Source organism: Chlorocebus sabaeus, chromosome X, assembly GCF_047675955.1.
Source record: "Chlorocebus sabaeus isolate Y175 chromosome X, mChlSab1.0.hap1, whole genome shotgun sequence".
NCBI classification, from domain to species: domain Eukaryota; kingdom Metazoa; phylum Chordata; class Mammalia; order Primates; family Cercopithecidae; genus Chlorocebus; species Chlorocebus sabaeus.
Window position 1 is genome coordinate 133,751,628 of NC_132933.1, and position 27,473 is coordinate 133,779,100.

Here is a 27,473-nt window from a genome sequence, read left to right on the forward strand (position 1 = left end):
GGCTCCCACCCATCACAGCGTGTGACACTGAAACGGGCATATGGGTACCGGGGCGAGCCTTAAAGTGAGCCGCTGAGTCTGGAGGTTGGGGTCCCCAAGGAGGAGCGCGCTGGGCTGGACGCCGGGCATCCGAGGGTCCCGCAGTGCCTGGAGCCCAGGAGCGCCGCGGGGCCCCCGGCTGCGGTGGGGTGGGCGGCTCGGCTCGCCGCCCCCTCTTTTCCCCGGCCCCGGCCCCAAGCTCCCAGCCAGTCTTCGGCCGGCAGCGCTGCCCGCTCCCCCTCCTCCCTCCGCGCCCCGCCCGCTCCCCACCTCCGCGCCCAGCCTCGCAGCCGCCGAGCGCCGGACGCGCCACGCCGCGCTGGGCAGCTGGAGAACTGGCGGCCGAGCGGGCCGGGAGCGGCGGGGGCGGCGCCCAGGCCGCGGGCGGGGGGAGGAGGGCCGCAGCCCGGGAGAGGGGAAAAGGCGGGCCGCACGGCGCCAGCAGCCAGCCCCGAGGACGCGAGCGGCAGGTAAGCGCTCGGCGTCGGGACGGGTATGACCCCTTGGGCTCCTGAGACCCAGACTCGCACAGCCGGCCACGGGCGCTGGAGGCTCGGGCGCAGCGTCTAACCCCGGAGGGCGGCGGGCCAGCGGGCCGGCGGGACGAACGCGCCTTCCGCCCGGCTGCGGTTTCTAGCCCGGGCCCGGGACCGTCCTGAAAGGCGGAGGCGTAGCTCCCAACCCCGGGGCTGGTTCCCCGACGGGAGGAACCCGCGCGCCGTGGGAAAGGGGGCTCCAAGGGGGAGACGCGCGTCTCCAAAACCTTCGGACAGGGCCGGACTCTCCCCAGCCCGCGGGAAACTGAGCCACGAGCCTGACTCGCGCAGGCGGTGTGTTAGACGCCAACTCCTGGGAGCCCGCCTCCCCGCGCCTGGCCGGGCTGCGGCGGTGCTGGCGGAGCGCGAACGCGCCCGGGCCCCGGACGGCTTGGGGCGGCACCACTCGGCGCGGCCCCGAACAGGTGGCCTCGGGCGCCGAGGGACGGAGCGGCGGCCGGGAGCCAGGGGGTGAGCACGCCGGGGAAGGAGGGGGCTCGTGGTCTCGGAGTGAGCGCATTTCGGCAGGGACTCGAGTTTCGAGGCTCCGGAACCCGATAAAAAGTGAGGGGGAAGAAGAGAGCTGACCTCCCGAGAGCCAGACGAAGCAGGGGGCAGGTTTTCCGTGGCTGCTTCGACAGTGACAGTCCGTACTGTGCACGAGAATCCCCAGGGATCCCGTTAAAATGAGATTCTGATCCCGCAGGTCTGGGGTGGGGGCCGAGCGTCTGCATTTCTAAGAAGCTCCCAGAGGCTGCTGATGCTGTTCCATGGACCACACTTTATCCGGCAGGCCCTACGGAAGTACTTTTTGTCCAACAGGCTGAAAACCTTAGAAAAAGTGGGAGATCGGGAGACGAGGTCCTAAGATTTTACAATATATATAGCTTTAATACCTCTTTGCCACCTCTGCCCCCAAACGCACACAAAAACACTTGCTACTCTAGAGGCCAAGGTAAACTTTCCCTTCACCCCCTGAAGATTCGCTTTAAAAATTAACAGACAAAGGCAGATTGGTTGGAGAAAAGGCATGCAAATGTATTGATGTGTCCACGGGGAGAGAACGATAGAGTGATTACCCCCAGCCCCCCAAAGGAGTACAGAAGCTTGTAGATTATCTCGAGGTTACAGAAAGAAAGGGGGCTCAACGCATGGCCCCAAACAGGTTATGGTGGTGAAAGAGGTTTTGAGAGGGGGAGAAGGGGAGGCCTGGCCAGCAAAAGTGGTCTGGAGATGTCAGTGAAACCTCACAGGTGACAGCCCTCAGAGAGAATAGACAGTAAATGTTTCTTTCAGACCTTTAAAGGTGTCAGATTCTCAGTTAATTTCTCCTAGATCTGGACAAGAGAGGACCTCAATAAAGCCTGGCTACATCCATGCAGATTCTCTACAAATGCAAATCTCCCGCACCAAGGACAGCTTTGCATTAGCTCTGCTGGCTGGCTCTCTAAACCGTTTCAAAATATGTCAAAGAAATATATTTTGGGGTAAAATGTTTTGATTTCCTTCACTACTTATTTAATAGCGAAATGTTTTACTTTTCTTACCAACTTTCTAGCCAAATACATGATCTGATAGCAGGGCTGGCTTCATGGACGTGCATCCTGCACTTGGTTTAATGCCGAAATTCTTAATTTTTGAACAAGGGGCCTCTCCTTTTCATTTTGCACTGGGTCCCACAAATTATGTAGCTGATCCTAATAGTCACCATAGGTGGAAAGAGAACCTATTTTTTGATCAGGGTTCGAGGTGGTGGGTGATGGAGAGTAGAGGTTTATTAAGGGAAGACTAGCTAGATGTTGCAGTTGCTCCAGTCTTTCTCAACTCCTCTTTGGCTATCTGAAGAGATAAGTCTAAGAGCATACCCAGGCATGCATGGTGTGACAAAATTTATTGCTTTATTAATATTAATAGTTAACAATTTATTAGGAGCTTAATTATTGTTAGACAATGCAATTAAGTTTGATATTGCAATAATTTTCCAAGTTTATCGACAAGTTTGTGTGTTATTTCCAAAGGACTGGGGAGTCTCTATTTAGCGTCTCATAAAATTTTGCTTAGTTAAGATCTAAGATGAGCTGGACATTGCTTGGTTTGGCAGCTTTCACAGCTCAAATGCAAAGCTGGAAAACAAAAAGTGGCCACATTTTGTAGCTGTTCAGGAGTATTGTTTTACAGGGCCTCAGTGTGATGCCAGCCTGGATCGGATTCCCTTCTGTTTTTATCAATCCCACATCCCTGCAAGGTGACTTTCATTAAAAGGGGGATAGAGCAGATTTAGCTACTGAAAAAAACTGAAGAAAGGCAGGGCCAGCATCAGTATTTTGTCTGTGAAGAAATCTTGCCAAAAAACTACCGATTCCAGGTGTGTATACTTTTCTAGGAAAAAAGAAATGTTAGAAATACAGAAAAGAAAAAGATTGTACTCTAACTATGGATATGATTTTGTTTAGCAGAGGGAGAAAAAGTCAGAGAAGTGGCATTTCATTGGCAGGTTTGGCAGGGAAAGGAAAGCTGCTGTGTTTTTAGTACCATGAACAGCCTTCCAGAAATGGCAAAGTGAGTTTGCTCAGGTGCAAGGAAGAGCCAGCAAAGAAGCTGGTTTTCCATTGCTAATGTGTTCATTGTGGGAACTCAGAGGAGGACATCACGACATATGTTCTTGGTGCTTTGACGGCTCAGATGAAACTGAAAAACACATTTTTCCAGTTTTCTGCCTGAGAGTTCCAAGTCACTTTCAAATACACGATACAAACTGGGAAGAGTGCTATTAAATTAACAAAAGGAGGGAGAGGGAGGTGTTTCTGTAATGTTCACAGTTCAAAAGATAGAAAAGAGGGATTCTGACTTTACTCAAAACCTGGGAGCTAGTTTTCATGCTTCACTGAGAAGGGTTTCCCTGACCACAAGATAGGAAGAAAAAAGTTCTTTTAAAATGTTTATGGTTTCAAAAATGTGTAGGTATTTAATCTGCATGGAACTTATTTTGGGATCATGGTGTGAGGTAGTGGATGGTGGAACTTAAGAAATGGGCTAACGTTTGGGGAAAGCTATCGTAAAATAAATTCCCACAATCAAATAAATTGTGGTAAACACTGTCCCATTTTACAAATCAAATTAATGGGTTCTTCAGTCTACTCCATGCTTTTCAAATTGAAGTGTAACTTATTATAGTAAAATTCACTCTTTTCAGTGTACAGTTCTAGAAGTTTTGACAAATGTATATAGTCATGTAACCACCATCATATCAGGATGTAGAAGAATTCTACCACTCCAAGGAATTCCCTGTCGACTTCTTTGTAGTCAGCCTCCCCCAACTCTCAGCCCCTGGCAACCACTGATTTGTTTGGTGTCCCCATAATTTTGTTCTTTTCAGAATGTCCTGTAAAAAAACTTACGTACTCTGTAGGCTTCTGAGCCTGCCTTCTTTCAGCTAGCATAATGCATTTGAGGTTTATCTGTGTTGCATGGATCAATGCTTCATTCCTTATTGTTGCTGAGCAGTGTCCCAAAGTTTGTTTATCCACTCACCAACTGTTGATGATTATGAATAAAGCCAATATAAATATTCACATATGGCTTTTTCGATGAATGTAAACTTTTATTTCACTCAGGTAAACATGTAGAAGATTGCTATGTTGTATGTTAGCTTTATCAAAAACTGGTAGCCGGGCACAGTGGCTCATGCCTGTATTCCCAGCTACTCAGGAGGCTAAGGCGGGAGGATCGCTTGAGGCCAGGAGTTCAAGAACAGCCTTGGCAACATAGCAACATCCCCGTCCCTACAAAAAAATTTAAAAATTACCTGGGCATGGTAGCATGCACAGGTCGTCCTAGCTACTCAGGAGGCTGAGGCAGAAGGATCTCTTGAGCCGAGAAGTTTGAGGCTGCAGTGAGCTATGATTGGGCCACTGCACTCCAGCCTGGGCAACAAGAGTGAAACTCTGTCTCAAAAAAGAAAAAGAAAGACAGAAAGAAATTGTATCCTTTTTTCCCCACTTCATTTTCTATAGTAGTGAGTAGGAAGGCTATTTAATTGATTTTTGTACATTTATCTTATATTCAGGCCGTTTTACTGAACTTTTCTTAGTTCTAATAGTTTTTCAGTTGATTTTCTTGGATTTTCAAAGTAAACAGTCAAATTATCTGCAAATGGCAATAGTATAGGGAATTTTCACTCCAATATTATTACCTCATTTTATTTTCTTGCTTTAGTGGCTAGGCTTCCCTGTAGGATAATGTTGAGTAGTAGTTGCTACTATTTTACCTTTAACTATTGTGCTTGCCATAGGGTTTGGGTAGCTACCTTAATTATCCTCAGGAGGTTTCTTTTCCATTGTTAGCTTGCTAAAAGTCTAAAGTTTAATTTTAAAATTTCTTGTTCTGCTTGGAATTCTTTTTTTTTTTTTTTTTTTTTCCATCGAAAGCCTAAGAGGTTTAGGATCAGTTAGTTCGCTTCTTGACTTTGGAAGTTCATATTTTGATCTCACTGGAGGAGAAGTTAGTGTAGCATTAGGTCAATTCATTTTATTTTATTTTATTTTATTTAGATAGAGTCTCGCTCTGTCACCTAGGCTGGAAAGCAGTGGTAGTAATCTCAGCTCACTGCAACCTCCATTTCCTGGGTTCAGGTGATTCTCCTGCCTCAGCCTCCTGAGTACCTAGGACTACAGCTGCGCACCACCACACCTGACTAATTTTTGTATTTTTAATAGAGATGGGGTTTTGCCATATTGGCCAGGCTGGTCTCGAACTCCTGACCTCAAGTGATCCACCCGCCTTGGCCTCCCAAAGTGCTGAGATTACAGGCATGAGCCACCACGCCTGGCAATTCATTTTATTTAGATGATGAAGAACCTACCTTTGGAGTTTTTTTTTTTTTTTTTTTTTTTCTATAATGTTCTTATTTGGGGGAATGCTGAGTGTAATGAGGAAGAAAGAGAATCAAGAGATAGTTTATAACCTACTCGTGTATAAATAAGGTAGCTTTTTCTAGTGTTGTTCAAAGTTTTTTTGCCCACCATTCACAATAAGTACATTTTATATTTCTTTTTTTTCTTTCTTTCTTTCTTTTTCTTTTTCTTTTTTTTTTTTTTTTTTTTTTTTTTTTTTTTTTTTTTTTGAGACAGAGTCTCACTCTGTTGCCCAGGCTAGAGTACAGTGGTGCCATCTCAGCTCACTGCAGCCTCTGCCTCCCAGGTTCAAGCAATTCTCTGCCTCAGCCTCCCGACTGGCTGAGATTGCAGGTGCCCGCAACCACGCCCGACTAACTTTTATTTATTTATTTATTTTTTTGTATTTTTAGTAGAGATGAGGTTTCACCATCTTGGCCAGGTTGGTCTTGAACTCCTGACCTCGTGATCCACCCGCCTCGGCCTTCCAAAGTGCTGGGATTATAGGCGTGAGCCACCACGCCTAGCCACATTTTATATTTCAACTCAGTACAAACTTGTATATAATGAAACAAACTCTCACAAGTCTTTGTCTTTTTCCTGTGTGCAGTGTATTGATATTTTCAATTATCTTTCATCTGTTCTATTTCATTTTAAACGGATGATCATGATTTTCCAAATTGATTTGACCACCCTTTCATTTGATTTTTTGACCCACAGTTTGAAAAACATTGTTTTGTAAAACTGCTCATTTAGTTTCTAAGCCCCCAAACTGCTGGATTGTATCCAGAACAGATTCATTTTATATCAGATCCTGCTATGATGCAAAGTGAGTTCATTTGTTATGCTCTGAGATCATTGTAACTACCCATTTCTCTCTTGAATTACTTTGTAGCCTCTAAACCGGTCTTTCAGTGTCTACTTTTGACCCCACAGAATAGCCAATAAATGCAGTCTTATAAGTCCGTGGCTCAAACTCCCCCCAATGACCTCTTCCCACATTTCTTTTTTTTTTTTTTTTTTTTGAGTTGGAGTCTGGCTCTGTTGCTCAAGCTGGAGTGCAGTGGAGCGATCTCAGCTCACTGTAACCTCTCTCTCCCAGGTTCAAGAAATTCTCCTGCCTCAGCCTCCCTAGTAGCTAGAACTACAGTTACACACCTCCACGCCTGGCTAATTTGTATATTTTTAGTAGAGTCGGGGTTTCACCACATTGATCAGGCTGGTCTCGAACTCTTGATCTCAGGTGATCCACCCACCTTGGCCTAAAGTGCTGGGATTACAGGTGTGAGCCACCGTGCCTGGACTTTTTTTTTCTCTTGAGACGGGATCTCGTTCTTTTGCCCAGACTGGAGTGCAGTGTCATAATCACGGCTCACTGCAGCCTCAACCTTCCAGGCTTAAGTGATCCTCCCACCTCAACCTCCTGAGCAGCTGGAGGCACTACAGGCTTGCGCCACCATGCCTGGCTAATTTTTCTTTTCTTTTCTTTTTTATTATACTTTAAGTTCTAGGGTACATGTGCATAACGTGCAGGTTTGTTACATATGTATACTTGTGCCATGTTGGTGTGCTGCACCCATCAACTCGTCATTTACATCAGGTATAACTCCCAATGCAATCCCTCCCCCCTCCCCCCTCCCCATGATAGGCCCCGGTGTGTGATGTTCCCCTTCCCAAGTCCAAGTGATCTCATTGTTTAGTTCCCACCTATGAGTGAGAACATGCGGTGTTTGGTTTTCTGTTCTTGTGATAGTTTGCTAAGAATGATGGTTTCCAGCTGCATCCATGTCCCTACAAAGGACACAAACTCATCCTTTTTTATGGCTGCATAGTATTCCATGGTGTATATGTGCCACATTTTCTTAATCCAGTCTGCCACTGATGGACATTTGGGTTGATTCCAAGTCTTTGCTATTGTGAATAGTGCCGCAATAAACATACGTGTGCATGTGTCTTTATAGCAGCATGATTTATAATCCTTTGGGTATATACCCAGTAATAGGATGGCTGGGTCATATGGTACATCTAGTTCTAGATCCTTGAGGAATCGCCATACTGTTTTCATACAGCCAACAGACACATGAAAAAATGCTCATCATCGCTGGCCATCAGAGAAATGCAAATCAAAACCACAATGAGATACCATCTCACACCAGTTAGAATGACAATCATTAAAAAGTCAGGAAACAACAGGTGCTGGAGAGGATGTGGAGAAATAGGAACACTTTTACACTGTTGGTGGGATTGTAAACTAGTTCAACCATTATGCCTGGCTAATTTTTAAAAAGTTTTTTGTAGTGACAGGGTCTCCCTGTGTTGCCCAGGCTGGTCTCGAACTCCTGGATTCAAGCAGTCTTCCTGCCTCCGCCCCTCAAAGTGCTGAGACTACAGGCATGAGCCTCTGCATCCGGCGTGCACTTTTTTTTTTCTTAAAGGAGACGGGGGTCTCAGTTTGTAGCCCAGGCTGGAGTGCAGTGGTGTGATCATAGCTCACTGCAGCCACAAACTCCTGGGCTCATGCAACCACACCCAGCTAATTTTTATATTTTTAGTAGGGATGGGGTTTCACCATGTTGGCCAGTCTGGTCTTGAACTCCTAACCTCAAGTGATCCTCCTGCCTCGGTCTCCCAAAGTCCTGGGATTATGGGTGGGAGCCACCGCACCGCCTCCTACCATACTTACAATCAATCCCCAGGGCCTCACTGGTACGTCCTTTACCCCCTATTCTCAACTTCTCCAAACACAGCGTGCTCTGTGCTTGTGTTCCTCACCCAAGCCAAGCATTTGCCGTGCTGCTTGCCCAGAAGGCCATTTCACCAGATATTCACACGACTTGTTTCTTTGTTTCATTTGGGTCTCCTCTAACCCTCATTCTAAAACCGCACTCACCACTTACCGCAGGAAGGGTCCATTCCCTTATCCCACTTTTGTTTTCTTTGTATCACTGTTACCTGCAATTATGTTATTTACCTATTTGTTTACTGATGCTGCGTCTTCTTTTCCCTGCTGGAATATAAATTCCAGGAAGGCAGGGACTTTGTGTATTTCGCTCATCATTGTGTTGTCAGGACTTAGAACAGCGGGACATAGTAGATGCTTTATCCACGTGTCTAATGACCGAATGAATGAGCCTAGAATCTAGATAAAATCTGACACTTGTCCTAAGAGAAGTGTAATGTGCCCTGCCTTTCTGTTCCATGTTAGTGTGGAAATTTCTTTAGGTTAAGCGTGGAGTATTTTAATGTAAGCAGTTCATTAACACACTCACCTGGTATCCACTATATTTCTGACCCTCTCATAATAATAATAATGATAGCTAATATTTACTGAGCAGTTACTACTCTTATTGCTTTACATATATTAACTCTAATCCTCCCAACCTCTTGAAGCAGGTACAATTCTCATCATTTTACAGATGAGGAAACTGAGGTACAGAGAAGTTAAGTTGCTTGTCTCAGGTCATACAGAAGGTAAGCAGCGGGTCCAGGGTTTGAATACAGACGATCTGATTTCAGAGCCTGTGTTCTTAATCACAAGCTCCTATAGCTAGAGCAAGGAGTGTGCACAATTCCTGACCTTTGTAAGCCTGGCATGTTTATGGCTTACAAAGGTCAGTGGTTCTCAACTGGAGGTGATTTTGCCTACCAGGGGCCATTTGACAACGTCAAGAGACATTTTTAGTTGTCATGACTGGCAGGGTTTGGAGGTGCTACTGGTATCTAGTGGGGGGAGGTCAGGGATGCTGCTAAACATCCTAAAGTGCACAGCACAGCCCCCTCACCCCAACAAACAATGATCCAGCCCAAGCGTTAATAGTGCCAAGGTTGAGAAACCCTGCCGTGGCACAGTGGTTCTGAAAGCCCGCTGCCCATTGGAATCACTGGGGGAGCTTGATAAATCAATACCGATGTCCAGGTCTGGTTCCTGACCTTAATATACCTCAAATGGACCTTCAACATGGCCTGCAGTCCTACCATGCTTGCCTAGTGGGTTTTCTTTTCCATTCTCCAGAACAGCTGTTTGACACCTTTTATTTCCTCTGCCCCTCCTAGATCAGTTGCTGATTCTGGCTCATTCAACAGGAGCCTCCTCATATCCCACTACCCAGACCCCCAACAGGCCCATATTTGCACAAATAAAGTGTTCCCCACTGCCACTGTGAAACTGTGACTGAAATGTCCCTAATGGATCTAATGGATCAAAAACTGGCTTCTTTTCTGGGCTCTGGGCTCTGGGTCCCTCATCCTCTTTGTCTTCTCAGGGACATTTTTTTTTTCTTAATTTTTTTTTTTTTTTTTTTTTTTTGAGACAGATTCTTGCCCTGTCGCCCAGGCTGGAGTGCAGTGGTGCAATCTCGGCTCACTGTAACCTCTGCCTCCCGGGTTCAAGTGATTCTCTTGCCTCAGCCTCCTTAGTAGCTGGGACCACAGGTGCCCCCCACCATGCCTGGCTATTTTTCTTTGTATTTTCAGTAGAGATGGGATTTTGCCATGCTGGCCAGGCTGGTCTCGAACTCCTGGCCTCCGGTGATCCACCCGCCTCAGTCTCCCAAAGTGCTGGGATTACAGGCGTGAGCCACCGCACCTGGCCTTAACTTTTTATTTAGAAATAATTTTAAACTTTACAAATAAGTTGAACATTTTTTTTAAAAAGTACAAAGAATACTCCTGTGCCCTTAATCCAGATTCCTCTGTTGTTAGCATTTTATCTTGTTTGCTTTATCATTTACACTCTTGCTCATGCACCCGGGATTTTCCTGAACCATTTGAGGATAAATTTCATGCAGCAAGACCTTTAACTCCTAAATCCTTCAGTAGGGATTTCCTAAGTATAAGAATATTCTCTCAAATAATCACAGCACTGTTATCAACCTCAGTAAATGTATTGATAAGATACTGTTATCTAATCTGCCATTTGTATTCCAATTTTGACAGTAGATCTGATAACATCCTTTGCAGCATTTTTGTCCTTCTAGTACAGGATGCAGTTTAGGGTTGTTGCATTGATTGATTGATTGATTGATTGATTGATTGAGATAGGCTGGAGTGCAGTGGCACCATCTTGGCTCACTGCAACCTCTGCCTCCCAGGTTCAAGTGATTCTCCTGCCTCAGCCTCCCGAGTAGCTGGGACTACAGGCATGCACCACTCCCAGCTAATTTTTTTTATTTTTAGTAGACATGGGGTTTTGCCACGTTGGCCAGTCTGGTCTCAAACTCCTGACCTCAGGTGATCTGCCCACCTCAGGCTCTCAAAGTGTTGAGATTACAGGCATGAGCCACTGCGCCAGCAGGCTTAGGGTTATTGCATCTAGTTGTCATGTCTCTTAGTCTCTTTTAGTCTGGAACACTTCTATTGCCTTTCTTTGTCCTTTGTAACATTGATATTTGGATTGAATATAGACTATGCCCTCTCCTTTTTTGTTTTTTTTGTTTTTTTTTTTTTTTTTTTGAGACGGAGTCTTGCTCTGTCGCCCGAGCTGGAGTGCAGTGGCCGGATCTCAGCTCACTGCAAGCTCCACCTCCCGGGTTTACGCCATTCTCCTGCCTCAGCCTCCCGAGTAGCTGGGACTACAGGCGCCCGCCACCTCGCCCGGCTAGTTTTTTGTATTTTTAGTAGAGACGGGGTTTCACCGTGTTAGCCAGGATGGTCTCGATCTCCTGACCTCGTGATCCGCCCGTCTCGGCCTCCCAAAGTGCTGGGATTACAGGCTTGAGCCACCGCGCCCGGCCGGTTTTTTTTTTTTTTTTTGAGACAGAGTCTTGCTCTGTTGCCAGGCTGGAGTACAGTGGCGCAATCTCGGCTCACTGCAACCTCCACCTCCTGGGTTCAAGCGATTCTCCTGCCTCAACCTCCCGAGTAGCTGGGATTACAGGTACGAGCCACCACGCCCAGCTAATTTTTGTATTTTTAGTAGAGACGGGGTTTCACCATGTTGGCCAGGATGGTCTCAATCTCTTGACCTTGCGATCCACCTGCCTTGGCCTCCCAAAGTGCTGAGTGCGGGGATTACAGGTGTGAGCTACTGCACTGGGCCTTTTTTTTTTTTTTTAAATAGAACATTAATCATGTCTGGTTTGTCTGATGTATCTTGTGACTGGACTCAGGTTATGCATTTTTAGCCTGAACACTGCATGGATGACATTGTCCTTCTCAGGGTATCTTATTTTGGAGGCTCACAATGTCCATCTCTTCCTCATTGGTGATGTTAATTTTGATCAGTTGGTCAAGGCATTGTCTAATTTCTCCACTGTGTAATTATTGGTTTTTCTTTCCAAATCCGCAGTCTGTAAAAAGACACAAATATCCTGCTCAAAATTTCCCTCCAGGGCCAGGTGTGGTGGCTCACGTCTGTAGTCCCAGTACTTTGGGAGGCTTACGCGGAGGATCAGTTGATCCCAGGAGTTCCAGACCAACCTGGGCAACGTAGTAAGACCCCGTCTCTACAAAGAAAATTTTAAAATTAGCCAGGCATAGTGGTATGTGCCAGTGGTCCCAGCTACTTGGGAGACTGAGGTATTAGGATCACTTGAACCCAGGAGATCGAGGTTGCGATGAACCGTTATTGGACCACTGCACTCCAGCCTGGGTGACAGAGCAAGACCTGTCTGAAAATAATAATAATAATAATTCCCTTTAGATTTAGCATCCAGTGATGACTTTTGTATGATCTAGTCTTCAATATGGTTGAAAATAATAATTTCCGACTCTAGTATTCCCTCCACATTTGGTCCAGAGCCCGCCCTTCTCCCCTATTTATTGATTGATTCATCTATTTATTTTTGGTATGAAATAATGAATTCATATTTTCAAAATAGATCTGCAATTCATTACTATACTTAATTATTTTGGTGCACAAATTGTAAAGGACTTAATTATGTATTGTTTCCTTCTCTCTTTTCTGCCTATTGAACTCCTCTCTCCCCATTGTTGATCATTCCCATCAGCTTACAACCTGCCCTAATGTCTAATATCTTTATCAGCTCCATATTCCCCTCTATTCATTCCCTACCCCCATTATAGGTCACCCCTTCTCAGAGGATCTTCTTAAAAGGATGCTTATATTTTATCACTCCACATTGTCAGTGCTCAGTGAATCCACATTGGCAAATACAACCATCACTTCTTTACTTACCATGTTTTACTTGGCAGCAGAATTTGACAGTCATTCCCTCCTTCTTTGACCACTTTCTTCTTGTGGCCTCCAGTATCCTACGCTTTCTTGGTTTTCCTATCTTGCTGGTAGCTCACTAAGTCTCCTCGTCCTCTCTTCTACCTACGAAGGTTGATGTCCCTCCAAGGCACTGGGAACTCTTCTTCTCTTTCTACCTACTCTCCTGGGATGAGCCCATTCATTCCTATGGCTTTCCATTCCATCTAGATGCCAGTACCTCCAGTTGTGACCTTTCGTACACTCAAGACTTAATAATTTGCATGAATCTCTAAGAGGCATCTCAAACTCAATATTTTCCAAAGCAAAATCCCGATTCCCTGTCACCTTCATGCAAAACTTGATTCTCTCCCAGTGAAATCCATCTCAGTCCATGACGTCACCATTCACTCCATTGTTCAAACTCCACACCTACAAATTTCATGCCCCACATCCAACCCATCAACAAATCTTGTCAATTTGGCTTCTAAACCGTATCCCAAGTCTTCCCACTTTTCTCTATTCCTACTATTCCACTATACTTCAGTCCTTCCCCATCTCTTTCTTGGATGATTGCAGTGGCCTCCTAGAATCCGATATCCACATGGCAGCTAGAGCATCTTCTTACAAGCATTAGTTGGATTGTGTCATTCCCTATTGGACTATGGAAGTCTGCCATGTTCTGGTCCCTACCCCTGTTCTATCTCTCTTGCTGACTGTGCTTCTTTATTGATTCTTCCAGCACATTAACCTCCTTTTAGTTTTTTATACTAACTATTCTGCCTGGAATGTTCTTTCTGTCCTCTTCTTCATCTTCTGTTTTTTTTTTGTTTGTTTGTTTGTTTTGTTTTTTGTTCTTTTTTTTTTTTTTTTTTTTTTTTTTTTTGAGATAGAGTCTCGCCCTATCACCCAGGTTGGAGTGCGGTGGCGCAATCTTGGCTCACTGCAACCCCCGCCTCCCGGGTTCAAGTAATTCTTGTGCCTCAGCCTCCTGAGTAGCTGGAATTATAGGTGTATGCAACCATACCTGGCTAATTTTTGTATTTTTAGTAGAGACGACAGGGTTTTGCCATGTTGGCCAGGCTGGTCTCAAACTCCTGGCCTCAAGTGATCCACCCACCTTGGCCTCCCAAAGTGCTGGGATTACAGGCGTGAGCCACTGTGCCCGGTCCCTCCTTCATCTTCTTATTGCTGGTTCCTCATCATTCAGATCTCAGTTTAAATATCTCCTCTTTGATGACCTGATCCAAAATAGCCACCAGGTTACCTTCTGTGTCATCTCACCTTACTTTAATTCTCAATGCTGTATTTATTATCTGTTAATTTCCTTGTTGATTTGTACATTTATTGTTCTCTTCTCCTTCCACCCTCCTCACACTAGAATGTGAGCAGGGTCCACATCTTTGCCCCCAGTGCCTAGAATAGTACTTGGTATACAGTATTCAATTTTGGTGTTTAATAAATATTTGGTGAATAAATGATACATTTAATCCTTCATGCATGATTCTCAGCACATGGAAGACACTCAGTAAATGTCCTCTTGTTCTCTTTCCCCAGGAGTACATTCTTGTGTCTGGGGCTAGTCTAGAAGTTTCCAGTGAAGACAATCATCTGATAAAGAGATTTGTATTTCTGTATTAGGATCCTGATTATTAGGGTTTCTAGAAAAAGGGGAATTACATTTTACCGAGAAAAAAAAGCAGTGATAGAATTCCAGGGATCATGAGTGTCACATTTTTTCAGTGTGGGACTTTCCTGGCCCTCCTAACTACAAGACTGGTTCTCAGATTCCACAAAATTGACATGTTTTATCTTGGGATTCTGATGTGTAAATTTTTGAAACACTTCATTTGGGAGGATCATGTGGATTTTTAGGTGGGAAGAAGGGGATAGCAAAGGAAGTGGCATTCTTCTCTGCCTTTGTTAATAGTATCATTGCCTGTGCCCATTTCAACGTTAGCTCTGGTATAACACAGGTGATAAGCTGTGTGTGCTATTGAAATCTGAGAAAAGGGCACCAAAAAATGTTTAGTACTTTGTACTGGTCTAAAATTTGTGATTTGAATATATAGGGAGAGCATGAGGAAGATTGGGAAGATGCATACTGAAGTGATTTCCCTTTGAGGTATTATTTGAAGATTAGTTGTGATTTTTGGGAAAGCTCTTGTAGTGGATTTTAAAGCTTCCAGGAAAAAAATCAGTACAAAGGAACACGACTAATGATTTTGTCAGCAGATGATTCGCTTTTTGACAGAAATGTACCACATGTTTTTGGGGTATTTGGAGAAATCATCACCCTTTACCCAGTAGGAATTTTTTTTTTAACTGGGCCAGATGCTTATTGTCTTCATAGTTCATACATGAGTCAAGAGCTGGGTGCCATTACTCACGCTTGTGATATTGATCACCTGTTCATCACGATTCATCATTTCTAGCAACCATCCTTATGAAAGCAGGCAAGCGTGTCAAGTAGTATTTCATGGACATATTTAGAGGGTTCTTCTTCTTCCTTCTTCTTTCCTCTTCTTCTTCTTTTTGAGATAGGGTCTCCCTATATTGCCCAGGCCGGTCTTGAACTCCTGGGCTCAAGTGATCCTTCTGCCTCAGCCTAAGTGTTATTCTCTTTGATTCATCCATGAAAGTGGATCCAATGTGTGTATATACATTTTTTAAATTAAACTTTTATTGAAGTATAAATTATATACATTATCAATGTACAGCTCAATGAATTTTCACAAACTGTGCATACCCCTGTCACCAGCCCCCAGATCAAGAATCCAACACAAGCAGCCTTTAGAAGCCCTCCTCTTGCCTCCTTTCACTCACTGCCCCCCAAGGGTGGCTACTGTTCTCCCTCAAATGCTACATATTAGTTGTGCCTGTTCTTAAATTTCCTATATCTGGTACCAGACAGGCTACCTGACTTCTGCTCTGTATTGTTTGTGAATTTCCTCCATATCTTTGCATGTGGTTATAGTTGGATGATTGTCACCGCCGAATAATATTCCATTGCATGATTACCATGGTTTATCCTTTCTACTGCTGATGGCCTTTGTTTGGTTTCTAGCAGTTTTTGGTTTTTATGAGTGGTGCTGTGGGTAACTCTCTTGCCTATCTTGTAGTGAACATATATGTGCATTACTACCAGGTAAATACCTAAAACAATGCTTTAAATATATTATTAATAGTTTTCATGGTTGCTGTCAAATTATTTTCTCCTCTGAATGCAGTTAGAATTAGTAGCCACGTTTGGACATAACTCACACATCTGTATCCATAGACAATGATGAGACTTTCTTTCTGTAACTTTTTTTTTCTCTCGAACTCCTCAAGCAACCCGCCCGCCTCGGCTTCCCAAACTCCTGGGATTACAGGCATAAGCCACCGTGCCTGGCTTTCTGTAACTTTTTTATTAAGTTCTAGCATTAGTTGTTTTTACATTTTAATTTTTTTCCCTCCCTCTCTCCCTTGCTTCCTCTGTCGCCCGGGCTGGAGTGCAGTGGCGCAATCTCGGTTCACTGCAACCTCCACCTCTTGGAGCGACTCTCCTGCCTCAGCCTCCCGAGTATCTGGGACTACAGGCGCATGCCACCACGCCTGGCTAATTTTTTGTATTTTTAGTAGAGACTGGGTTTCACTGTGTTAGCCAGGATGGTCTCAATCTCCTGGCCTTGTGATCCACCCGCCTTGGCCTCCCGAAGTGCTAGGATTACGGGCATGAGCCACCGCGCCCAGCCTATACTTTAATTTTTTTTCTAATAATTGGTTTCTATGATCATTTATTCCTTTACCAACTACCTGTATCATATCATCATTTAAAAATATCTGAAGAATTTAAGCTTGCTTTTTCTTTTCCTGACTGCCTCCACCATCCCCAGCCCCAGCTGTATTTCTTTTGAAATGAAAAGAAACACTCCTGAATGTGTTTTGCAGATACAGAGGCAAAGGTTTACCACCCGAATAGCTTTAGAATGGTACAGGCTTATTCAGCACTGATTCCTAGTCTTGCCAAGGAGAGGTAAAAAAGGACAAAGAAAGGAAGAAAGAAGGATGCTTAAAAACTAAATTATGTTTTATTTTGTGGTGTATCGGTTGACAGTAGTGTTTTTCTCTGTCTCCACTCAACTAATCTGGTCATTTGACCAACTGGAGAGAGCAAATATTGTCTGAAATGAAGCAAATACATTCCATTTGATTTTGGTGGGAGACAAATTTTTAGGCAGAGAGAACAATTAGCAGATAGTGTCACGCACAGCAGTGCCTTTCAAATGCCAACATGCAAAATGATTGCCTGGGGATCTTGTTAAAAAGCATATGCGGATTCAGCAGCTTTGGGACTGGCCAGAGATTTCTGCATTGCAGCTCCTAGGTGAGGTGACGGTGCTTGCTGTTGGGTGGGGCGGGGGAGGAGGGAGAGCTGCACTTTGAGTAGCGAAGCTTTGGAACGCAGCTGCCTCCATGTTCCTGGGGATTCTGTGGAGCATTTGCCAGTTGCCCACTGATGGATGATAAACAGCTCTCCCAAGTGCCCCTCTGGGCTTGTCCTCTCAGCACTGCCGGCAGAACCAGGTTGTGTGTAGCCTGCATTAAAGCGGCAGACAAAGCCCAGGGCTCTTCCTTTTTTTTTTTTTTTCTTTTTGAGACGGAGTCTCACTCTGTCACCCAGGCTGGAGTGCAGTGGCATGATCTCGGCTCACTGCAACCTCCACCTCCCTGGTTCAAGCGATTCTCATGCCTCAGCCTCCTGAGTAGCTGAGATTACAGGTGCCTGCCACCACGCCTGGCTAATTTTTGTATTTTTAGTACAGACGGGGTTTCACCGTGTTGCCCAGGCTGGTCTTGAACTCCTGGCCTCAAGTGTTCTGCCCACCTCGGCCTCCCAAAGTTCTGGGATTACAGGCGTGAGCCACTGCACCTGGCCGCAGTGCTTTTTTTTTAACCTCGAATAGCGACTTCTTTCTAACTTCCCTCACCTGGACTCTCCTCAAATATCTCATAACACCTGAAGAGAAACCACTAACCTCCTCAAACACACGCCAAACCAAAACACACACGATCCCAGATACTGACATGGAGAAAGGAGTAGGGTGGGGCAGGCATGAAGCCACCTTCTTTTCTCCTGGCTTCACTATCGCACACTTCCTCATTCATTCCAGAGCAACTAGGTGTCTGTTTCAACATCCCTGGCCCCACCATTGTAGCACACACCAGCTGCCTTCCAGCCACGAGCTGCACATTTATCTGCACATTTCTCTGTGGGGGCCGTCTTTACACACCCATGCTGCAGGCTGGAAGTGCCAGGGAATTAATAGCTCCCACCTCACCCCAGGAGCAGCCCTCAACCAATGCCTGTTGCAAGTCAGTGGATCTATACCCCAGCTTTTTGCCCTCAAGTGGCATAATTCAGACCGGTGTTTTACACTGGCTTCCAGAATTCCCCAGAAGGACTAAACTCTCATTGCTCCCAGTGGTGACTGGCTTGATAATGCCATCTATTGGCTGCCTTCCTGCCCCAACTCACATGTCCACTCTATCTGTTCCCTGGGGTCACATCCTAAATAAACTACTTGATCTTGAATATGTGCCAAAGAGTTACCTTCTTTTTTTTTTTTTTTTTTTTTTTTGAGACTGAGTCTCGCTCTGTCGCTTAGACTGGAGTGCAGTGCTACAACCTTGGCTCACTGCAGCCTCTGCCTCCCGGGTTCAAGTGATTCTCCCAACCCAATAGCTGGAATTACAGGTGCATGCCACCATGCTAATTTTTGTATTTTTAGTAGAGACGGGGTATTTCAGCTAATTTTTGTATTTAAAAAAATTTTTTTTATTATACTTTAAGTTCTGGGGTATATGTGCAGAACGTGCAGGTTTGTTACATAGGTATACACGTGCCATGGTGGTTTGCTGCACCCATCAACCCCATTATTTCTCCTAGTGCTGTCCCTCCCCTAGCCCCCCCCATCTCCCTACAGACCCCAGTGTGTGATGTTTCCCTCCCTGTGTCCATGTGTTCTCATTGTTCAACTCCCACTTATGAGTGAGAACATGTGGTGTTTGGTTTTCTGTTCTTGTGTTAGTTTGCTGAGAATGATGGTTTCCAGCTTCATCCATGTCCCTGAAAAGGACTATTTAGCATGGCCTAAATAGCAACTAATTATAGTTGGATCGTTGTCACTGCCGAATAATATTCCATTGCATGACTACCATGGTTTATCCTTTCTACTGCTGATGGCCTTGTGTATAATTTGTACTTCAATAAAAGTTTAATTTAAAAAATACATGTAGACACATTGGATCCACTTTCATGGATGAGTCAAAGAGAATAACACTCAGGCTGAGGCAGAAGGATCACTTGAGCCCAGGAGTTCAAGACCAGCCTGGGCAACATAGGAAGACCCCATGAAGAAGAAGAAGAAGAAGAAGGAGAAGGAGAAGGAGAAGGAGAGGAGGAGGAGGAGGAGGAGGAGGAGGAGGAGGAGGAGGAGGAGGAGGAGGAAGAGGAAGAAGGAAGAAGGAAGAAGGAAGAAGAAATACAAAACATATAATTTTTGTATTTTTAGTAGAGATGGGGTTTCACTATGTTGGCCAGGCTGGTCTCGAACTCCTGGCCTCAAGCAATCTGCCTGACTCGGCCTCCCAATGTGCTGGGATTACAGGTGTGAGCCACCACGCGCAGTCTTGGAGTTACTTTTTTTTTTTTTTTTTTTTGAGACAGTCTCACTCTGTCACCTAGACTGGAGTGCAGTGGCGCAATCTTGGCTCACTGCAACCTCTGCCTCCCGGGTTCAAGCTACTCTCCTCCCTCAGCCTCCCAAGTAGCTGGGACTACAGGCGCCCGCCATCACCCCCCACTAATTTTTGTATTTTTAGTAGAGATGGGATTTCACCGTGTTGGCCAGGCTGGTCTTCAACTCCTGGCCTCACTCAAGTGATCCACCTGCCTTGGTCTCCCAAAATGTTGGGATTACAGGTATGAGCCACCACGCCCAGTGGAGTTACCTTCTGAAGGAACCCAACTAAGACAAAACTAGTCAACAGTCAGGAATTCCTTTTGTTAATTTTAATAAAATCCTATTTGTGTGTATATATATATATAAAAGGGGAGCCCCGTGGGGTTTCTTCTAAGGAGCATCTCACCAGTATCTAGATATTTTGTCTGCATGACACCAGTCAGATGGCTGGAAATAAGCCCGACAATGGAGAGAATGCTTCTGTGTTCCTGGGCCTTTTTGGGATCTGGTCAACAGAGTTGATTTTCTGGATGCCCCAGTCAGGCTAGTTTAGGTCCTTTTGACCCGTACCAGGAGGGTGTATCTCTGAGTTCTGCCTCAGAAGCTTGATCACATCCCTGGGGGCTCCCACAAACCACATCCTGGCTGCAGCCAACTCCCTTCCACAGGCCTCCCTCACTGAGTTTCTCTGTGGTGGGCTCTCTGCATAGCCTCTTGGGATGAGGAGTCCTTCTCAGACCTTTACAGAACAGAGCCCCTGACACTCAGTTTCAAGGGCCTGCCTACACCCATTTCTGAAGCTTTGCGTCGGTGGTCACTGCCCCTCTTAGCCATGTCCTCAGCTTTCTCCTCCTCCTGCTTTCTTTCCCAGACTGAAGTGGATCTGAACCTTGGAACAATCTATGCCTCTTAGTGCATTTTAGGGGATTTTAGGGCTGCCTGGGCCCCAGTTGGGGTTTAGTCCTTCTATATGTTCAGACTTGTGATAGGACCCAGCCTTTTCCCCTCAAGACCTTGTATTTGAAATTCCCCATTCTATGGTTCGTCTCATCTTTAGAACCCACACCAGGCAGAGATGTTTGGGAGGGTGGCCTCACTTGGCACACTGGCCTGGATGTCTCACAGTTTTGCATACATCTGCCAGGCTGTGCTGCCCCCAGACCAGACTACTATTTCTCTGTTTGGGTGTCTTGGGGGTCCTAATTAGACACTTGGTCCTTTGGATTTGGTATTTTAAGAGTACACGCTGTATCAACAGGGCTAGCTTTAATGTTAAACATCTATTAAAATATTAAGGGTGGATGGCTAGGTGACTGCTACTGTTACTGGAAAGAGGTCCCGACCCAGACCCCAAAAGAGGGTTCTTAGACCTCATACAAGAAAGAATTAGGAGCAAGTCCATAGAGTAAAGTGAAATCAAGTTTACTAAGAAAATAAAGGAATAAAAAATGTTTGCTCCATAGGCAGAGCATTGGCATGGGCTGCTTGACTGATAATGCTTACAGTTATTTCTTGATTATATGCTAAACGAGGGGTGGATTATTCATGAGTTTTCTAGGATGGGGTAGGGAATTCCCGGAACTGAGGGTTCGTCCCCTTTTTAGACTGTATAGGGTAACTTCCTGATGTTGCCATGGCATTTGTAAACTGTCATGGCGCTGGTGGGAGTGTTTTTAGCATGCTAATGCATTATAATTGATGTATAATGAGCAGTGAGGACGACCAGAGGTCATTTTTGTCATCATCTTGGTTTTTGGTGCGTTTTGGCTGGCCTCTTTACTGCATCCTGTTTTATCAGCAGGGTCTTTGTGACCTGTATCTTGCACCGACCTCCTATCTCATCCTGTGACTAAGAATGCCTAACCTCCTGTGAATGCAGCCCAACAGGTCTCAGCCTTATTTGACCCAGCCTCTATTCAAGATGGAGTTGCTCTGGCTCAAATGCCTCTGACACTACCCTGTAACTTTCTTAGTCAACTTGGGCTGCCGGAACAAAATACCATAGATTGAGTGGCCTAAACAACAGAAATGTATTTCTCATAGTTCTGGAGGCTGGGAAGTTCAAGATCAAGATGCTGGCATGGTCAGGTTCTGGTAAGTTCCCTCTTCTGGGTTTATAGGCAGCTGCCTTCTCACTGTGTCCTCAGTTGGCAGAGAGAAGTGGGGGAAGTGGGGAGGGAGAGGGAGAGAGAGAGAGACAGTTACCCTGGGGGTTAGGGCTTCAAAATATGAATTTGGCAGGAGGGACACACAAGTCCATAGCAATAACTGTGCACAGCTCCACCCCCATCCCCCCACCCCCACCAGCATCTCATCTGTTGATCTGGCTGAAATGTGAAATTCCACAATTAGAGATTCATTTCCTTGGTTTAAAGTGTTGTAATGTAAATTGGCACAGAACCTGTTTGATGGGCCTCCATGAGAGGCCTTTTCCTGAGAGCCAGTGAAAAAGTATGAGGTCATTGGGCACCTACAAGTTGAGAATGGCCCCCACCTAGAAGACACAAAGAGTACTAAAGAGGAAGCTGATTTTCTTCAAGTGAGGTGGGCTTGTTAACTTTGCCAAGGCCTGTTCTAGTCCTCAGAGTTATGTTCATAACAGTTCCTGCAAAATAGCCCTTAAAATAAGAAAAATGAGTCCTTCGTCTTGCTTTCTTGCGTCTATGAGTGGTGTGAAAGACATTACCTTTTAAAGAGGGAGTCCAGACCGGGCGTGGTGGCTCACGCCTGTAATCCCACCACTTTGGTCTTGAACTCCTGGGCTCAAGTGATCTGCCTGCCTCGGCCTCCCAAAGTGCTGGGATTATAGGCGTGAGCCACCACACCTGGCAATATTTTCACCACAATACTTCATCTTCCTCCCCTACTAACATCTAAATGGTACCTGAAGTAAAGCGAGCCACTTCTTGTGGCTTGTTATTGCTGGGATCGGCTGCTTGTGGATAATTAGCTCAGGCAATCAGAGCACTGGATCAGGAAATCAGGCACGTGGCTCTGACTCCTATATGGCCTTTGCTCTTGGGGACCTGTTGAGGGTGGGTCACTGCTGGGTCAGTATGTGCTGCATGTGGAATTCCATCCCCTTTGAACCTGTACCATTAAAGGGGTATCAGCTGGAGATCCTTAACTCTGCCGCTGCATCAGTTTTCAAAAGTGCATAAAGGTAAGCACTATCCTGAAACTGGTGTTTAGCTTTCTCATACATTTCTTTTTTTTTTTTTTTGTTTTTGTTTTTGAGATTGCGTCTCACTCTATGGCCCAGGCTGGAGTGCAGTAGCTCCATCCCAGCTCACTGCAGCCTCGACCTCCTAGGCTCAAACGATCCTCTCATCTCAGCCTCCCAAGTAGCTGAGACTACAGGTGCACATCTGTAGGGTCGGCTAATTTTTGTATTTTTTGTGGAGAACGGGTTTCACCATGTTGCCCAGGCTGGTCTCGAACTCCTAGACTCAAGTGATTAGCCCACCTCGGCCTCCCAAAGTGCTGGGATTACAGGTGTGAGCCACCGTGCCTGGCTATCCTTCTCATACATTTCTTTATATTTTCCTACATAAGAATATGTCCTTAAGCAAGAGAGAATGCTACTTGCATGCTTTTAAGCTTTATAAGATTGGTGTGTTTTTTACTTTCATATTTTGCAACTTTCATCTCATTCAATACTATTTTTGTGAGATTTATCCTCTTGGCTACATGTAGCTCTAGCTCATTTTTCTTCCTTTGCTTTATCCACAAACCACTCCCAGAGAACAACTGAACTCACAGTTGCCAGGGTGGGGGAAGAGCAGGAATTACACACACACACACACACACACACATACACACACACACACACATATACTGTCATGATTAGTTGATCTGAAACACACCTCAAGCTATTCTCCTAACTAAATCTTAATCCAGCCAATAATTCCTTTAGATTTTAACCAGCTAACTTTGGAAATTGTTTTATAAGGCTTTAGTTCTTCCATATGTTCACAACCCACAAAATTGGTTTTGCAACTAATCCTTTTACCCTTTGCCCGTGAGGAATGGCAAAGCTGAGGAATTGTAAAGCTGAGTTTGCTTTCATTTGCTGTTGCTTTTCTTCCCCTGCTTTCAGATGTCGTTATCGGCTTCCTTTTCTGCTTGGCATAGATTTGCCTTCCTTTCCCAGTAGTATGTCCAACTCCTTCAAAACCTCTCCATTCATTCAGCCATGCATTCTTTTCACATATATTTATAATGTCGATAGTATGTGCCAGGCACTGAGGACTCAACAGTAAACCAAGCAGACAAAACTTCTGCCTTCAGCAAAGAAGCTTATCTTCCAGTAAGGGAAGCAGACAGTATTTCAGTAAAATGCACAGTCGGTTAGATGGTGTTAGGTGGTGTCTGTGGAGGAAAATGAATCTTGGGAAAGAGGCACAGGAAGCCTTGAGGGGTTGCAATTTTATATAGCATTTTTCTAGGCCAGGGGTTGGCAAACCATGGCCCAAGGCCCTCCATCTGTTTCTGTAAACGAAGGTTTATTGCAACAGAGTCACGCTCATTCACTTACATGTTTTCCGTGGCTGCTTTTGCATTGCAACAGCAGAGTTCAGTCATTGCAATAGAGACCATTTGGGCTGCAAAGCCTAAAATAGATCATATTTGGCCTTTTACGGAAAATATTTACTATTTGACCCTTTGCAGAGGAAATGCAGATTTTTACATATGATAACTTTTAAAGATTCTACCCATGTTGTGCTTTTCAGCTTCTAAAGCGTTGTCAGGAACACAATCTCATCTGAGTGTTGAAGTAGTGTTTGTTATGAGGTAGGTCTCAGTAGCTTTGTTTTACAGGTGACTCAACTGAGGCTTGAAGAGGTTATTATGGTTGTCCAGGGTTGCAGACCTTGTAAAGTGGTCGTGGTGTTTTTTTTGTTTTTGTTTTTTTTTTTTTTTTTGGTGTTTTTTTGAGACAGGATCTCGCCCTTTTGTCTGGGCTGGAGTGTAGTGGCATGATCATGGCTCACTGCAGCCTCAACCTCCTGGGCTCAAGTGATCCTCCCACCTCAGCCTCCCAAGTAGCTGAAACCACAGGCATGCACAACTATCCCCAGCTAATTTTTGAATTTTTTGTAGAGATGGCGTTTCTCTATGCTGCCCAGGCTGGTCTCAAATCCCTGGGTTCAAGAGATCCTTCCAGCTTAGGCTCCCAAAATGCTGGGATTACAGGCGTCAGCCACTGTGCCTGGCCTAGTGCTGGTGTTCAACTCTAAAAGCTGGTGCGTTTTCTACTTTCCAGTGACAAAGACAACCCAGGTTTTTAGTGTGACAAGCTTCTTAGCGCATGAAACACAGAAAGGCAGTCATGTGTAGGTGTCACGAATGTGGGCTCAGAAGCTCAGCAGCCCAAGTTCAAATGCTTGCTCTGCGACTTACCTTTGTGACATCAGGCAAGTTATTTAACCTCTCTGTGCCCTGCCTCAGTTTCCTTGTCTATAAAGCAGTCATAGTTGTATGCCTTCCAGATCAGGTGGTGCTGTATCCTGGTTTTCCCAAGGCAACTCTGATTTATGCCTGTTTTTTCCACATTAATCAATAGTGCCCCCATTTTACTCTCGCATACCCCCGTTTGGACATTAAGTTATATGCATGCCCTAACTAGGGTCGTCACAGAGATTAAGTGAGTTAATACAAATAAAGCAGTTCAATCCATGCCGTAGGAAGCATTTACTGTTCAATCCATACCGTAGGAAGTTCAATCCATGCCGTAGGAAGCATTGGCCGTTGTTTCTTGTCAATGCCAGGCCAGCCCATCACTTAATTTTTTTTTTTTTTTTTTTTTTTTTTTTTTTAGATGGAGTCTCGCTGTATCACCCAGGCTGGAGTGCAGTGGTGCGATCTCGGCTCACTGCAACCTCTACCTCCTGGGTTCAAGTGATTCTCCTGCCTCACCCTCCAGAGTAGCTGGGATTACAGGCGCCTGCTACCATGCCTGGATAATTTTTGTATTTTAGTAGAGATGGGGTTTCACCATGTTAGCCAGGTTGGTCTCGAACTCCTGACCTCAAGCGATCTGCCCACCTTGGCCTCCCAAAGTGCTGGAATTACAGGCATGAGCTACCATACCTGGCCTCAATTTTCTTCTGACCCATTACTTGGTCCCATTAAGTCTGAACTGATTCCTGTCTGGAGCAATTTTGCTTATCTGGTTTAATAGGTAATTGAGGATTCATCTTCTGTGTGGCAGTGCCTTCCGGCTCACTCCCTGACCTCCCTTAGCAGCTTTGCTCAGATGTCATCTTCTCATGATGGTGTTACAGGATACCTCTTTAAAATTGCTACCTCCCCCACCCCAACACACTTCATATCTACTTCTCTGCTTTATGTATTTGCTTTATAGTTATTACTAACATACAGGTTTTACTGAGCTACTAGTGGTGTGGTTCTGTTTTGCTGTTACTTGGATTTTAAAAAAATCCTACAAAATCTGCTATGCCTGTGAGAATATTTATTTTTCTGTTTTAAAAATATATATCTTTATCATTACATTTTTGGAAATTACAGAAAATCCCAATAAAAAACAAATTCAGCCCACCCATGGTCCCCTCTCCAGTTGGTGTTTTGCTGTGTATCAAGAATAAAACAATTTTTCCCCAGCTCTAGAGGGAGTGCATTTTCTAGTCTAACCATATAACTTTAGCCAAACAGCTTACAAGCAAATGACATTTACTATGTTCTCTAAGTATTATTTTGATTCCTTTAAGAGGAGCTTTTTCTTTTTTTTTTTTTTTTTTTTTTTTCTGAGACGGAGTCTAGCTCTGTCGCCCAGGCTGGAGTGCAGTGGCAGGATCTCAGCTCACTGCAAGCTCCGCCTCCCGGGTTCACGCCATTCTCCTGCCTCAGCCTCCCAAGTAGCTGGGACTACAGGCGCCCGCCACCTCGCCCAGCTAGTTTTTTGTATTTTTTAGTAGAGACGGGGTTTCACCATGTTAGCCAAGATGGTCTCGATCTCCTGACCTCCTGATCCGCCCGTCTCGGCCTCCCAAAGTGCTGGGATTACAGGCTTGAGCCACCGCGCCCGGCCAAGAGGAGCTTTTTCCTACACATTTTCATCTGAAGCTGGCCTGAGAGGAAATATAAACACACTGGTCTAGCCTAGTCCCATCTCTAGACATAAAGGAAAAAAAAACATAGAGGAGAAATTGAGTGAAAATGCATGTCCCCCTACTTCCAGTTAGCTTTCCCGCACGGTGGCAAAGCATTGGCCTGGCACCTGCCAAAATGAACATCTTAATAGAAATTATCATGTGTGACGTTCCTTTGAACTGCTAACTTTCTTTCCAATATTGAGCCAGTTGCTTTTTGCATCATTGTCTCCTCTAAAAATATAATTCATCCTCTTATATGTTTGCTTTATAGCTCTCTTTAAAACTGTCAATGTTTCATAGATTCATCCATTTGCATTTTTATTTGTTTGAATGCCGCACTGGCATGTACGACCCAAAAGGGCACGGTTGTATGTGTCTTGTTCACCGCTGCACTCCTAGCACCTCTCGTAGTGCCTAGCACATGGTATTTACTTAATAAATATTTGTTGAATGGGAAGGTGCCTGAGCACAGCAGAGTACGCTCACCCTCGATGCAGTGAGGGTGTCCTGCCACCAGGGCCAGGGTGGGGCGGAGATGACCCATGTATAAGATCCTCAGCTGCGAAAGAATGAACCTCCAAAATGTGGTCTTGGTCCCTCAAATAGCATTCACACTTTCTCTCCCAGGCCCCGGATTCCTGTAACCAAGGACAAGTCATTAATTCAGTCCTACGAGTTAGTTTAAACAACAGATGCCTTTGGTTTTTTTGAGACAGAGTCTCACCCTGTTGCTCAGGCTAGAGTGCAGTGGTGTTATCACGGCTCACTTCAACCTCCACCTCCTGGATTCAAGCGATTCTCCTGCCTTAGCCTCCCCAGTAGCTGGGATTACAGGCACCCACTACCACACCTAGCTAATTTTTGTATTTTTAGTAGAGATGGGGTTTTGCCATGTTGGCCAGGCTGGTCTCGAACTCCTGACCTCAAGTGATCCGCCTGCCTTGGCCTCCCAAAGTGCTGAGATTACAGGCATGAGCCACATGCCTGGCCAAAGGAGAGATGCCTTTTGAGAG

General features: G+C 45.1%; 1 protein-coding gene across 10 annotated transcripts in view; it reads left to right on the plus strand.

Annotated features, from left to right (window-relative positions):
* The first annotated feature begins 409 nt into the window (after positions 1-409).
* ADGRG2 (adhesion G protein-coupled receptor G2) overlaps positions 410-27,473 on the plus strand; it is a 132,514-nt gene continuing 105,450 nt past the window's right edge. For 5 of the 10 annotated variants that reach the window (XM_007991200.3, XM_007991203.3, XM_007991205.3 and 2 more), the window contains exon 1: positions 412-509. The gene's annotated coding sequence lies outside the window, so the exon portion shown is untranslated. Of the gene's footprint in view, positions 510-27,473 lie in introns of all 10 variants that reach the window. The other 5 variants (XM_073013853.1, XM_007991193.3, XM_007991198.3 and 2 more) reach the window with 2 other exon arrangements.